The sequence below is a fragment of the Papio anubis genome, chromosome 13 (assembly GCF_008728515.1).
Source record: "Papio anubis isolate 15944 chromosome 13, Panubis1.0, whole genome shotgun sequence".
Lineage (NCBI taxonomy): Eukaryota > Metazoa > Chordata > Mammalia > Primates > Cercopithecidae > Papio > Papio anubis.
The window spans coordinates 13,366,247-13,380,039 of NC_044988.1; positions in this window are offsets into that span (position 1 = coordinate 13,366,247).

The window sequence follows — 13,793 nt, forward strand, 5'->3', positions numbered from 1 at the left end:
GAGACGTCCACACAGAGCTGAGCTCACAGTGGTAAAGTGCTACCAAATGCCCCCTGTGTTGGTGATTTCCTCAGATCGTTCTCCATTAACTGCTTCTGCCCTCCATGTTATGGATAGAATTGAAGAAAAAACTCAGGGTTTCTCAATGCCAAATCCAAGAACCTGCTCCATGTGATTAATTAGAAAGCATTTCACCAAAATGTTTTTCCTCAAGTATATTCAGACATATTCTACCCATCCTTTCTTTCTAGACTTTACTATCAGTTGTCTCCATTTCAGCCCCTGGTGTGGGTTTATGACCAGGGTACACTGCCTTGTGGTTAAGCATGTGAGTTTTGGAATCAGAGATTCTAGGTTCAAATCCCACATCCTCCCCTATAGAAGGCCTCTTGGAACTGATGGAGAAGAACCCGCAGCGTGGCAGCCACAGAGCAAGTACTGAATGTATGTGAGGTTCTGTTATTGTACTATGGGCAACAGGTTCCATTCCAAGCTAGCAGGAGGGAGGGAAGGTGGGATCCTTCCAAACTGGCGTCTACCTCAGTGACTTTCTCCCTCCAGCACTGCAGGATGAGAGGCCAAGGAAACGCTGTCCTGAAACCATCCTCACTCTTTTCAAGTGTTCTGCAGAGAGGGCACTCTGCCTTATCTTCTGCATTCCACCTGGGGCTGCAAGTCCCAGACGCCACTCTGTAAATATCAAGTGCCGCCTAATAACAAAATTCAAAACCTGGGAGGGCAGACAGACCATGAGGAGCAGGCTGACGAGCACTTTCTGAACCTCTTCAGTTTGTTTATGTCTCCAAGGCCTGCTTTTAGTCTCAGCCAATGTTCATGTAAAAACTCTCTCTCCACTGGAGATAATGATGCTTAAAAGACTCATGGCAGGATGGACTCTGTGGGTGGAGCAGTCAAAAGAGCACAGTTCTGGGGGTCAGAGAGACCCCGATGAAAATCCTGGCTTTGCCCTTTAATAACTGCTGCTTCTGGTATGTTTCATCTCTTCGCTCAAGCGGAGATGACACTGCCTTCTTCACAGGGCTGCAGCCACAATTATGGATGGCAGTGAAAAGGGCTTTGCTCTTCAACTGGCCTAAAGGACTGTTTTTATAACAGATAAATCCCACAACTTAATATTACTTATTTTCAATCTCTCCTACTTTAGCCCTGGAGAAATGTTGCTGAAGAGGAACAAAACATCTGATTAGACTTTATCTCTTTTTTAAATCTTTCTTTCTCTCTTTATTTCAGACTTTAACTAAAGGGAAAGTGGCCACAAGTATGTCGAACAGAAAAGGAGAGGGAACAAAGGGTCTTAATAACCCACAAACTAGACCTGCTATTTTAGGGGGGCTGAATTTTGTCCAGCATCAAGCAGACAGACACTCAAAATGAAAAATACGCTTTATTTGTAGATGTCAGCAAAGATTTAATTAGAGGCAGCTTTAAAAACTGGGTGATTAGGGTCAAGCAATTGCATTGACACATTAAATAAGACTTACAGTTGAACAGCAGGCCAAAGTTAACCACTTAGAACTACCAATATGTACGAAATCTGGGTAGATGAGATTGCTGGTGTTACCCAATATCTATTCTCTTCTTTCACAGCAAGAGAATTTTTAGCTGAGCATATGAGCTCCCAGAATAATAACTGCATTTCTTACCCTCTCTTGCAGATAGGTATGGTCAAGTTATTAAGTTCTGGGCAAAGAAATGTAAGAGGAAATGGTGTCTGCAACATCACAGAAGTGTCCTTAAAGGGAAGCTTCTTTTCCTGCTTTATGCTGGCTGAAATGGGGACATAATGGCTTGAACTGGAGAAGCCACTCAATGTTCCCTGGTATTACAAATAATCACACCAGCCCCTAGACCATTTACTCAGACTTTCACATGAAAAAAATAAATTTCCATCTTTTTTCCACCACTCATTATTTTGGATTTTCTGTTGCTCACAGCTGATTCTAATCCTAATTCAGTCTGGGTGGCATGAATACACAATTGGTTGTGAATTGTTGAATTTCTTGATTTTTTTAATGCATCAAAATCAGGCATTAAAATGCATTGGCTTGGTTTTCTGTATTTGTTGTTTCTGCTATTAACAGAAGTCCTGCTTTATGAAGCAACAGGAACTGCCTTGGTTATTGTTTATATAAAATTTGCTTTGCATGTACAAAAATCTCATTTATCTTGCCATCTGATACTTGGTAGATTTGGGTGTTTAATGGATCTTTGTTACCAAATATTTTTTCCCTCATTGTATACAGATGCTGCCCTTGGGCTATCGCCATCCTTCCTAACAAACAAAAATCCTCAGAAGATATTTCCAGGTTTTTTATTGAGGATGGGGGTGGTGATGGATAGCTCATCTCCGCGAAGGCATCCAGTAATCCAATTCTACAAACACTTTTTTTTTTTTTTTTTTTTTTTTTTTTTGCTATTTGGATCAGGGCTCCATCTCCTCATTCCTCTCCCTTGTTTTGTTTTATTTTATTTTTTGCTTTTTTGCAACAGAAACAGAGATCTGAATTACATCAATAAAATAGAAAAATAGAGAGCGTCTGCCTGTCTTCCCCCTCTCCCTCTCTTCCTTTCTTTTTTTTTTTTTTTTTTTTTTCCCCTCTCTATTGACTTTGAGTGAAATATCCCTTTGTAAGACTAAGGAAATAAATGAACTTTTGGGAGGAAGAGGATCCAAATACATAAAACTTTGCATAATCTCTCAAGGGCTGGGAGTCTTTTCAGGAACCTTGAATTAAGAACCGGTGTCCTTGAGTTTATTCCAGAAAGTTGGAAGCGCTCCAGTTTACAGGTAACCTCAAGCTCTAACACAATTGTCCCCCATTCACACTCTCCCTTTGTAATTTGTCAAATACCCGAATACCACTACTTTCCACTTAGGTTTAAATTGACTCACTTTTAGAACTTAAGCTTCACTAATATCCATGAAATTACAGATACGGTATGCAATTTATATTTTTTTCTAACACATGTTAAAATACATGGCCATTAAAATAAAAGTATGTGCCCATGTGCCATTGTTTTAGGTTGGGTTGAGGCTAGGACTAAGTACAAATCATCTATTTGAGAGGTGTTCCCAAGAAGCACCACTAGGGGGCTGGAGACATAAGCGTGAAGAGAGGAAAGTCAGTCCAGGGAGCATTATGGGCTCTGGGGTTGCATCCCTGAGGACCTCCTGGGAGAGCTGGAGAATGAGTCTCAGAGTTTTACCCACCAACTTCCCTTCGTCATTCTTTGAAAGCTACTCCCGTGGATGTGACCATTAACTCCCTACCACTGCAGGCCTGCTGTGGAGGTAGGCAAGCCAGCTCCTGCAATCTGAGTTACAGGCATTTGCAGTAAGAAGCCATGAGCACAGGCCGGGAGAGGTGGCTCACGCCTGTAATCCCAGCACTTTGGGAGGCCAAGGCGGGCGGATCACGAGGTCAAGAGATCAAGACCATCCTGGCCAACATGGTGAAACCCTGTCTGTACTAAAAATACAAAAAAGTAGCTGGGCGTGGTGGCGCACGCTGGTAGTCCCAGCTACTCGGGAGGGTGAGGCAGGAGGATCGCTTGAACTTGGGAAGCAGAAGTTGCAGTGAGCCAAGATCACACCACTGCACTCCAACCTGGTGACAGAGCGAGATTCCATCTCAAAAAACAAACCAACCAACCAAAAACAGAAGCCATCAGCATAGTGAGGAACAGCAAGTGCCTAGGTAGTTTGCTTAGGTCACTAACCACATCAGTTGAAGTTGGGTAGCTTCAACTACCCAACACATCTTGCATCCCACCATTAGGATAACACATCTTGCATCCCACCATTAGGATATATGCTGCATGTTGGACAATCCTATGCAAATGATCTGAAACCAATGTTGTTTAGCATAAGAGGACAATTATGGTCAGGTGGAATAGGCATCTAGCTACTTATTATAATTTTTTAATGTCAGAAAACATCCCCTCCACAAATAGATCTCCTTTTGAAACTCCTCCCCTCCACTTCATCCTTTCTTCTCAAAGTAAGGTGCTAAAATCTTTTTGCAGCAAATGTTATCTGGGAAGAATAAAATGTTAAGTCATTAGCAGCCAACAGTTTAGATGTCATTAGCTTAACAGATGAGATAAAGCTGCAAGGCTCTAGCTAATATTTGTAATTATTTATATCACATTTGCCTTCCCCACGGAGAGCGTAAATCCCACAGGGGCAGAAGCCAAGCCTGTTCTGTTCACTGCCGCATTCCCAGAACTTAATGTTGTGCCCGGTACAGAGCAGTCCTCAGTCAACGTTTATTAAATGAACGGATGGAGGAATAAATAGAGAGTAAGAGATATAGCAGATTTTGACGGAAGAAGAGAAAAGGGGGAAAAAAGCTTGTACTTTTCTTAAACTGGCAGAAATTATAAGTGGAAGGCAGGTGGGACAGGAGGAAGACATCAAAGAACTTCGTAGAGTCTTTACAAGAAAGTTTGCCTATTTCAACTCAAACACCAAAAAATAATTCAGGAAATAAAATCTTATATCTTACCTTCATGGCACAAAACATTTCTAAATATTAGAAAATGCTGTTGGAACAACTCAGTGACATTGTTTTCATTAAATGTCACAATCTTGATTTATGTGCTACATCTTTGTGAACTCTGGAAAATTTTAGGATGACTAAAAAAAGATATGATAAATTAAATTCCTCTACTGATTCAGCCTATATATACTGGGCGCTTAATCAAATCACCATATAAAGGAGGTGGTGGAGGAGCTCTCTGAGCAGGTTTTGCGTGGGAAACCCTGCAGATGCTATTTAAAGATAGATTCCTCGATCCCATCCTACATCTCTAATCAGAATCTCCAGGGGTTGCACGTGGAAATCTGAACTGTTAAACACTCTGTGTGATTTGAATGCAGGCAATCATTGCAGGTCACTCAACCCACATTCGGGGATCCTTGCTACAGAGGATGCAAAGATGCTGCTGCTGCCATTTTCATCAAGGAGTTTGCAATCTCAAGTGGAATTTTAAGACATAGATAAAAGTAACAAAATATAAATTAGATGACAAGTATGGCAGATCATTGACATTCTCTCAGGGAGACTTCATCTGGGGAGCCGGATTTGATCTAGATCATGACAGATAAACAGATGTACGATACAGAGGCCAGAAGTGGGGGCAAGTGGATTTGAGGAAAGAATTTGGTGAACTTCTAAAACTAAACAAGAAGTCTGTTTTCATTATTGTAAGATCATAGACACTGAAAGAGACCTTTGAGATGCTGAACCTCTGTTCACAAGGAAGGGCTCTGAGGGATAAAGACAGCAGTACTGAGGGCATGCACTGAACTCCCAGGCCCAAGCTCTCCACCCCGCCTCCCCACCTCCTGTTGGTCTGGCCACAGAGTTAGGAATGTGTTTCTGTTACTCCGAGGGACTACTTGGCTCATGTCCCAGAGCATGCACTGCCATATGGGACCAGGTGTCAGGAAGGGCCTCCTGGGGGCCAAGCAGACCATAGGGCCAGCTGGCAAGCTTTCCACCTCTCAACAAGGCCCTGTTTCCCTCTGTCCTGTCACTCACAGAAGTTCCAGGGACAACAATGTTGGAGAAGGTGAGAACACACACACACACACACACACACACACAAATATGCACGCACACCCCCTCAGTGAATGAGTAACTGCAGAGACATTGAGACGCCGCCATTGCCCAGGCTGAAGTCACGAACCAGGGACTTTCTGTCAGAGGCTTCGCATATTTGGGCTTGTGACAAACTGCACGTGCTCGTCCACATTTACCAGGAAGAATCTAATGTGCCTACCTCTTCAGCAGTGCCAGGCCATCGGGACACACGAGCGGGGGCCCACCAGTGAGCGCCATGTGTCCCGGCCAATGAGGGCTATTCTTGGAGACAGAAAAGCCCCTTGATCCAACTTGGCTCCTCTGATTTAAGGCATTGCTGAGGTGACAGTGGCTGCACTTCTACAAACTGTAAAGACTCAGCAAAATTCTTAAAGTAAGACTTGTATTGAAATGTAACATTAAAGAAAAAAAAGTTCACAAATTGTAAGCAAATCATGTAACCAGCCCTCAGAACAAAGAAACAGAACAATATCAGCACCCTAGGCTAATCACTAGGATGATTTCCAGCACAATTTACTAGTTTTGCCTGTTTTTGAACTGTATCTCAAATGAATCATATTAATACATTATATTTTATCTTCAACATTTATGATAGGTGAATGGTTAACAAGAAATTGCCTGCAAAGTTCCCTGCAAGTTTAAACAACTAAAAGAGTAGAAATACAGTCATGTGCCACGTCATGATGTTTCAGGCAAGGACAAACCACATATACAAGGGTGGTCCCATAAGATTCGAATGAAGCTGAAACATTCCTATTGCTCAGTGCCATCATAGCTGTCATATTTAAAAACAAACGTTAACTGTAAAAACAGTCTCGGGCAGGTTCTTCAGAAGGTATTCTGGAAGAAGGCATTGTTATCACAGGAGATGACAGTCTCCATGCGGGTTATTGCCACTGAAGGTTTTCCAGTGGGGCAAGATGTGGAGGTGGAAGACAGTGATATTGATGATCCTCACCCTGTGTAGACCTGGGCTAATGTGTGTGTTTGTGTCTTCACTCTTAATGAAGAAGTTTAAAAAGTGAAACAATATTAATACAAGAAAAGTTTATAAAATAAGCATATAAAGAAAGTATTTTTGGACAGCTATACTATGTGTTTGTGTTTTACACTAAGTGTTCTTACAAAAGAGTCCAAAAATTTTTAAGTTTATAAAGTAAAAAGTTACAGCAAACTAAAGTTAACGTCTTACTGAAGAAAAACATTTTTGTAAGTTTAGTGTAACCTAAGTGTGCAGTGTTTATAAAGTCTACAGTAATGTACTGTCATGCCTTAGGCCTTCACATTCACTCACCACTCACTCACTGACTCACCCAGAGCAACCTCCAGTCCTGCAAGCTCCATGCATGATAAGTGCCTTATATAGATGTACCATTTTTTATCTTTTATACCATATTTTTACCGTATCTCTTCTATGTTTAGATGTACAAATACTTAACCATTGAGTTACAGGTGCCTGTAGTATCCGTATGTAACATGCTGTACAGGTTTGCAGCCTGGGTGCAATAGGCTGTATCATACCACCTAGGTGTGTAGTAGGCTCTACCAGCTAGGTTTGTGTAAGTTCATTCTATGATGTTCCTAAACAATACAATCGCCTGACTGTGCATCACATATCCCCATCATGAAGTGACATATGACTATATTTAACAACAGAGTTTATTCTAGTGTAGGCTAGGAGAGTTGTTTGGCTCAGACTTCACTCTCAGGAAGAATCTCAAATTTAGATCTTTGACATCACCTCCAAATGATGTTAATGTACATTTAGAGATAGACACACCGACAGGGCTGGAACATTAGGCCCATCATACAATTTTAAAACCCTGTTCCATTTCCGGACTACATCTTCTATCATGAATTATTATTATAAAGAAATCGTACTATTGCCTGATGAATTCAAAATTACACTACCTTGAATTTTTGTGTTAAAAGTACTAAATATTTAAATGCAAACAATATATACTATATATACTGGTATTTTGGTAACCTTTTGTTGGCTTTCTCCATTTTTAATGTATTAAAGTCAAAAAATTAGAAGTGGTACAGGCTTCACTTAACTTCTAAACAAGGCCCTGCTTAGTGACATCCGGGGAGTTTTTCTTGCCAGGCTCACGGGAAGGGCATGTGCTGCCAACAGAGCCCCCAAAGATGGAGAAATAAGGAGAATGGCTGGGAAGGAACTGATCCCGTCCCCTTCCTAACAGGTCCCTGCCAGTGAGAAGTCACTTTGTAGTCCTTTTTTTTTTTTTTTTTTTTTCATGACTATTATAAAAATAAGTTCCTATAGTACTTGGAAAGATATTTATGAATCTTACTTTTAATTTAATGGGTCATCAGATTTTCATCTTTGCCAAATCCCCTTTATGCCTTCAGTTTTTGCCCATGTTTCATTGATGTCTAGATACACAAGTGTGCTTTCCTTCTGAAATGTCACACCACGCCGCCACCACTTCTGGGGTGTATTTCTCAAGGTGAGTTCTGTAGATCGCCTTCGCCAGAGGGACCCAGGATGCTTGTCCCTCGTGCACATTCCTGACCTACCCCAGCTCTCCTGAAGCAGAACCTCTAGAGATGGGGCCCAGGAATATGCATCTTAGGTTCAACACTTTCTGCATCACCATATGTTCCTCCCTTAAGGCAGCGGTCCCCAACTTTCTTGGCACAAGGGACCAGTTTCGTGGAAGACAATTTTTCCATGCACAGGTTTGGGGGATGGTTTCGGGATGAAATTGTTCTACCTTGGATCATCTAGCATTAGATTCTCATAAGGAGCACCCAACCTAGATTCCTCACATGTGCAGTTCACAATAGGGTCCGCGCTCCCATGAGAATCTAATGCCATTGCTGATCTGGCAGGAGGCGGGCCTCAGGAAGTAACGCTCACTAGCCCGCCACTCACCTTCTGCTGTGCAGCCGGGTTCCTAACAGACCACAGACGGGCACCGTCCATAGCCTGGAGGTTGGGGACCCCTATTTTAAGGAACTGCCTAGATTTCTGCCTTTCTAAAAATATTCATTAACATATTTTAGTAGCCTGCATCCCCAGCTTACGTGCAGATCCACTATTGATAGGAAAACCGCATTGGAGCTAATAATGCTCAGAGAAGCAGTTAAATGTGAAGATTAAAAGCTTGATGCCCCCCGTCTCTACTAAAAAAAAAAATACAAAAAAACTAGCCAGGCGAGGTGGCGGGCGCCTGTAGTCCCAGCCACTCGGGAGGCTGAGGCAGGAGAATGGCATGAACCCGGGAGGCGGAGCTTGCAGTGAGCTGAGATCCGGCCACTGCACTCCAGCCTGGGTGACAGAGCGAGACTCCGTCTCAAAAAAACAAACAAACAAACAAAAAACAAAAAAGCTTGATGCCTTGTTTAAGATCCAGCTCAGTTACAACCTGGCAGCATGTCCTGGAAACTCAACCTCTCTAAGCCTCGGTTTCTCACCTGTAAAATGGGAAAACGACAGCACCGCTGTGGTTTGGACCTCTGCCCCCTTCAAACTTCATGTTGAAATTTGATCCCAGGTGTTGGAGGTGGGGCCTAACGGCAGGTGTTCAAGTCGTGAGGACGGATCCCACATGAATAGATTAATGTCCTCCCTCTTAGGTGAGTGAGTTTTCACCCTACCATTAATAGTTCTTGCAGAACTTGTTAAAAAGAGCTGAGTATCTCCTCTCCTCTCTCATTTCCGCTCTCTCCATGTGATCTCCGTACACACCGGCTCCCCTTTGCCTTCCGCCAGGAGCGGAAGGAGTCGGAGGCTCTCACCAGAGGCAGATGCCAATGCTGAACTTTCCAGCCATCAGAATAACGAGCCAAATAAACCTTTTTTTCTTTGTAAATTATCTAGCTCCAGATATTTCTTTATAGTAACACAAAACAGACTAAGACAAATACCTAACTCATAGAGTCCTTGTGAGAATTAATGTTCATTAAGCACTTACAGTATGCCTGACATGCAATAAACACTCAATAAGTAGTCCCTATTCTAATATTTATGACTACTTGCAATTTAGGCTTTTAAAGTAAATATTAAAATTACACAGTAACACCTGATATTCAAGCAGTGTAACCAGATCTTAAAGTTTTATTAAAAAATGAAATAGTGGCCAGGCACGTTGACTCATGCCTGTATTCCTAGCACTTTGGGAGGCCGAGGCGGGCAGATCACTTGAGATCAGGAGTTCGAGACCAGCCTGGCCAACATGGTGAAACCCCGTCTCTACTAAAAATACAAAAAAAAAAAAAAAAAAAAAAAAATTAGCTGGGCGTAGTGGCGCATGCCTGTAATCTCAGCTACTCAGGAGGCTGAGGCAGGAGAATCGCTTGAATGCAGGGGGCGGAGGTTGCAGTGAGCCAAGATCGCACCATTGCACTCCAGCCTGGGGGACAAGGGCAAAATTTCATCTCAAAAAAAAAGAGAAGAGAAGAGAAGAGAAGAGAAGGAGAAGAGGAAGAGAAGAGGAACCGAAAAGAAAAAAAGAAAAGAAAAGAAAAAGTAACATCCAAAGCTTACACACACATAAGCTAACACTTGTCTATACTGCTCCTGGGAAATGTACCAGGATCCTCCAGGAAAACAACTTGGCCATAGGTAGCAACAGTCTTCCAAGTTGATTTCCTGGGTATAGGTCTCACACATACATTGTTAAATTGACCCATGGGAATGTCATAATTTTGATGCTACTGTGTTAGTAGCTACTGTGTTTCTGATTATTGATTTCTAGGAAAAAAGTACAATTGATTTTTGTAGATTGACCCCATATCTTGAAATCCTGCTAAATTCACACATTGTTTAGTCGCTTTGTTGAAGAATAGGATTTTCTTCATATTCATCATCTTCAAATAAAGACAGTTTGACTTCTTCCTTTCCAATATATATGACTTTCACTTCTTTTTCTAGGATTTTTACACTGGCTAGGACCTCCAGTACCATGTCAAATAGAAATGGTGACTGCTATACCTAAGAGAAAGCAGTCTTTCACTCTTAAGTATGATGTTCATTTCACTATTAAGTATGATGTTTGTTAAGTACGATGTACAGGAAAGGCGTTAGTTAAAAGCTAGTCCTGGAAAAGCTTGTTTCTTTGCTCTGTAATACAGGTTCTCACGGGAGTGTGGACCCTATGCACGTTGATGACAGTAGGGTGAAAACTCACTCATTTAAGAGGGAGTAGGCTTTTGTATATGCACATTATCAGGGTGAGGAAACTATTGTATTCTCAATTTCTTGAGACTTTTTTTTCATGAATGGGTGTTAAATTTTGTCAAGTTTTTTTCCTGCATCAATTATGATATAATATGGCAAGTTATATTGTTTCATTTCCAAAATTTAAACCAACTTTATATTCCTGGGATAAATTCACTTAATCATAAGGCATTATCCTTTTCATACATTGGGGGATTAGTCTTGCCAATATTGTGAAGATTTCTCCATCTATGTTCATAGAGGAGAAAATGTGTTTTTATTTTCCAATGTTTTAGAGCTTGCATTTTTCTAGCCCTAAGGTATTACAGGATAGAGAGCAAATTGTCCAAGATCAAATTGCATTTTCTCTGTCAATATCATCACTGCATTAGTCTGTTCTCGAACTGCTATAAAGAAATACCTGAGACTGGCTAATTTATAAAGAAAAGAGGTTTAACTGACTCACGGTTCTGCAGGCTGTACAAGTATGATGCTGGCCATCTACTCGGCTTTGGGGAGGCCTCAGAAAACTTACAATCACGGCAGAAGGTGAAGGGGAAGCAGGCTCATCTTACATGTCTGGAGCAGAAGGAAGAAAGAGGGGGGAGGTGCTGCACACTCTTAAACAACCAGATTTTGTAAGAACTCGCTTACTATACAGTACTGAGGGGATGGTGCTAAACCATTTATGAGAACTCCACTCCCACAATCCCAGTCACCTCCTACAAACCCCTCCTCCAACACTGGGAATTCCAATGGAATATGAGATTTCAATTTCAATGAGATATGGTTTGGACACATTTTCTACGGTAAGTAGAAAAGTTAAACATACTAAGGGAAATACAAATAACAAATTAACATTTATGTTAAAATTTTTGGCCAGGCATGGTGGCTCACTCCTGTAATTCTAGCACTTTGGGAGGCTAAGGCGGGCAAATCACTTCAGGCTGGGAGTTTGAGACCAGCCTGGCCAACATGGTGAAACCCCGTATCTACTAAAAATACAAAATTAGCCAGGCGTGGTGGCACATGCTTGTAATTCCAGCTACTCAGGAGGCTGAAGCATGAGAATTGCTTGAATCCAGGAGGTGAAGGTTGCAGTGAGCTGAACCGCCACTGTACTCCAGCCTGGGCCACATAGTGAGATTTGTCTAAAAAAAAATTGGCCAGGCATGGTGTCTCATGTCTGTAATCCCAGCACCTTGGGAGGCCAAGGCAGGTGGATTACTTGTGGTCAGGAGTTCAAGATCAGCCTGGCCAACATGGTGAAACCTCGTCTCTACTAAAAATACAAAAAATTAGCCGGGTGTGGTGGCAGGCGCCTGTAGTCCCAGCTACTCGGGAGGCTGAGGCAGGAGATTCGCTTGAACATGGGAAGCAGAGGTTGTAGTGAGCCAAGATCATGGCCCTGCACTCCAGTCTGGGTGACAAGAGCAAAACTCCATCTCAAAAATAAATTTATATCATAATTTAATAATAGTCATGATAACTCTATGCAGCTTAGAAAGCAGTTTTGCATGCACTATCTTATTTGACTCTTATTATAACATATGTTCTGTATTATTATTATTCCATTTTGCAAGTGAAGAAACTAAGACTAAGAGAGTTTTCAGATCTTTCTTAATGGCCACTCGGCTGATACGAATCAGAGCTCCCAATTTGGGAACAGAAAATAATTTTTATATACATAGACAGAAATAATAAATTAAGAAATTTATAAATTCTCTATATTTTAATTGCAAAGTCTGAATCTTGGCTTAAGTCACATTTTTATGGCTTGAAAACAAGTGTTTTCATATTTTAAAAAATAAACATTCACTGTGCTTTGCTTCCTGTGTAAGATGATGACATATTCAAATATGCTTAAGGAAATACAAATGCAATATTATTTTTGGCAGCCATTAATTGTTCTAATAAAGACAGAAGAAATTAGTTCAAACAAAATAGGAGAGTCAGCAGTGCTTGAATCATTATGAATATTGTAATTAATCTTCTTCAATATATTCATTAGCCCTAATTTGGTCTTTAGGACATAGCTCCACACAAACTGCTCTTTCTGGTCTTAAATTACATGTTCCCGATTCTCTGAGCCACTTGATCTCCAGAGTAAACAGCTGCTTATTTCTTTAGACTCTTCTTGGAAACTCCACTCAGACACTGACAGAGTCGTCTCCTTGTACGTTTGGAGCCAAACCACAGGCTACCAGAGCCCCTGTGTGCTCCCCCAGTCATTATTCCCAGACCCCACTCTAGAATTTCTCCAGGGGCCGTGGTTTTCAAAGTTGCGTGTACGTCAGAGTCACTCAGTAAGGCCCACTAAAACACAGCTTGCTGGGCCCCACCCACAGAATTTCCAATTCAGGTCTGAGGTGGGGCCCGACAATCTGCATTTGACAAGTCCTCGGGTGGCTGTGACACTACTGGTCCCCTGACCACACTTTGAGAGCCTCTCAACTAGATGGATGATTGGGCCTTTAATTTTCCAGGTTCCTTATTTTTCCCCAGCAGAACAGAAAAAATAGGGAAGTTTTCAGGAAAGGTGTTAGTTAAAAGCTAGTCCTGGAAAAGCTTGTTTCTTTGCTCTGTAACTACAGGTTTACAGCAGGGCCTTGCCTCTATGAATTTTATGTCTCTTTCATTTGAATATTTTAATGTGAAATCTCTTAAAGAGACAATATTAAGAATATCTTTTTTTTTTTTTTTTTTGTTTGCCAAATGAAAGAATACACACACACATGCGTGCACACACACACACACACACACACACACACAAATATAATATGTCGACAGTACTGATCTCTTAGAGGTAGAATTGTGAATAATGTAGTTTTCTTCTTGCGTTCAGCATTTTTGGTCTTGTTAAAACAAATATAGTTCACCTATGTCATACAAATATGCAGCTGGTAAAAATCAAATGAGAAAATAGTTTTCTCAGGTATTTTAATAGAAGTATAATGAATAATCAAAATTTCTTCTTT